This window comes from Solanum tuberosum, unplaced genomic scaffold (genome assembly GCF_000226075.1).
Source record: "Solanum tuberosum cultivar DM 1-3 516 R44 unplaced genomic scaffold, SolTub_3.0 scf00169, whole genome shotgun sequence".
In the NCBI taxonomy this organism is placed as follows: Eukaryota; Viridiplantae; Streptophyta; class Magnoliopsida; order Solanales; family Solanaceae; genus Solanum; species Solanum tuberosum.
Window position 1 is genome coordinate 902,239 of NW_006239099.1, and position 2,264 is coordinate 904,502.

At 36.1% G+C, this 2,264-nt stretch overlaps 1 pseudogene; it reads left to right on the forward strand.

Annotated features, from left to right (window-relative positions):
• Positions 1 to 328: 328 nt before the first annotated feature.
• Positions 329 to 1,578, forward strand: LOC102585961 (putative GPI-anchor transamidase; annotated as a pseudogene).
• Positions 1,579 to 2,264: the final 686 nt, after the last annotated feature.

Consider the following 2,264-nt stretch of genomic DNA (forward strand, 5'->3'; position numbering starts at 1 on the left):
ACTGAACAAACATTTAACTTTGAGTGATTGAATTCCCGACTTGCTGGAACAATCCCAAAAGAATCCATAACTATTGTTAAAATGCATGCTCTACTGCAAGGACTTTATGCCAAATCTTACCACCTAAGGTCATTACAAATTGAAGGAGGCTTCTTAGATGTTATACAGATGCTTACAACACCAAATCAGCTGTACTCACATCTTATTAATATATAATTGCAAGTGCTTGTACTTCATGGTATAATCCACTAGTGGCTGACAAGTTAGTGTGCATGGGTACCCAATCCCCACAACCTACTCCACTGGAAGTTTTTTAGCATGATCCAGAATGTACACTCGAAATAAATATCCTGCAGAGGTCTTCAACAATGAAAATCATAGGCTAAACCTTTATGGAGATAACGTTGAGGTAGATTATCGAGGTTATGAAGTAACAGTTGAAAATTTTCTGATGGTGCTGACTGGACGTCACGAAACAGCTGTCCCAAGATCAAAACGTCTTCTTAGTGATGAAGGAAGCCACATACTTCTGTACATGACAGGGTATGGCGGAGACGAGTTTTTAAAGTTTCAGGATTCATAAGAACTTCAAAGTCATGATTTAATTGATGCAGTGAAACAAATGAAAGAAAAGTGTAGCTTCAAGGAGCTGCTAATAATGGTTGACACTTGTCAAGCTGCTACTCTTTTCTCTCAGCTTCAATCACCTGGTGTATTGACAATTGGGAGTAGCATGAAAGGAGAAAATTCATACTCGCATCACTTGGATGCTGATGTTGGCGTCTCAGTTATTGATCGATTCACATTTTATACTCTTGCATTTTTTAAGAGGGTGAACATGTATGATAATGCCTCATTGGGCAATCTTTTCAGTTCATATAATCCAAATACACTGATGTCATCTGCATATTATATTATCGAACAGATTTATACCCTCGCCGACTAGAAGAGGTACCCGTGACAAACTTTTTTGGTTTAGTCATGGAGACGATACACAATGATTCTGCATATAAAGCATTCGCTGGCAAAGACTCCAAGAAGTCTACATTAGAGATGCCTCTTCGGCAGTCCAGCCAAGACTTACGACGAACACTTGCAAGTTCAGATGTTCAGTATCCAACTAGTGACTCAAATGTTGAGGATCAACAAGATTCCTGTCCTTTCACAAACTTTTGGATTTCTATGCATGGTAAAATGAGCAAGGTTGAGGGTCTTGATAGCTGGGTGAACTATGGCTTGTTTTTTATGTTTCCAATGGTGGCAATGTCTTCTTGGATCTCGTCTTGAAGTTTCAGAAGTGGAGACAAGACATCAAATGGATACTCTGAAGGAGCGCCATGGTCCTGCGTTGTTTCATTTCCATGTTTGTTGAAAACGTTGGCCTGGTGGAAGCTGTTCTATCTCACCAAAAATACGTGAGCAACTAGTTGAGGCGCCACTCTTGCACTGCAAAATAGAAATTGCAGAAACTCTTTGACAAATAGTGCAATGTAGAAATTCTTCCTAAGTTCTCTGATTTGGGAGACATCAAATAGTTGAGCTATTAATACTATACCATTCCATATGGTTTGATTTTTACATTCAGTTTAGGTTTTCTGCAACACGGTAAATCGATAACCATAATTTATTCGACTTCAACTTTAAAAAAAAAGAAAAAAAAACTTATATTGAATAAACATAAGGAATATCCCACAGGTGTTTAATCACTTATTTCCGACTCTACAGTACAAGTACTTATTTTATCTTCATTATATATTTGAAGTATTATGATGCTCCCTCTTTTGTTGAATAGATGAGCTAGAGAAAGCATAAGGTAATTCGATTAGCTCTACCTATAAATCTATAGTCATTTTATGTTGAATTGGTTTGCTCAAGGTGCTGAAATCATCAATTATTTTACAATTTTGTCTTTGACTGGAACTAAAATATGTAGCCAGTTTGTGCTGAAATGAAGAGCTCAATCAGTTGGAATCTTTCATTATGAATGTTATTTTTTATTGTGCTGAATGAAAAGCTCAATGGGATGAAACATCCCGTCATTTTGTGTTGTAAATTGAAGTTGTGGTGTTTAAATGTGCAACAAATGTTTTGCTGAAACTTATTGAAATTGGAAGTAAATGTTTTTGTTATTCTTCTGTACACATGCATATTTCAATGAGCACACATGACAATCTTCCTTCAATGAATTTTCTTTATATTAATTATCATTATACGACTTATTTCTTAATTTCTTTGACAGATACAAGATTTATAAAGCGTTTCTT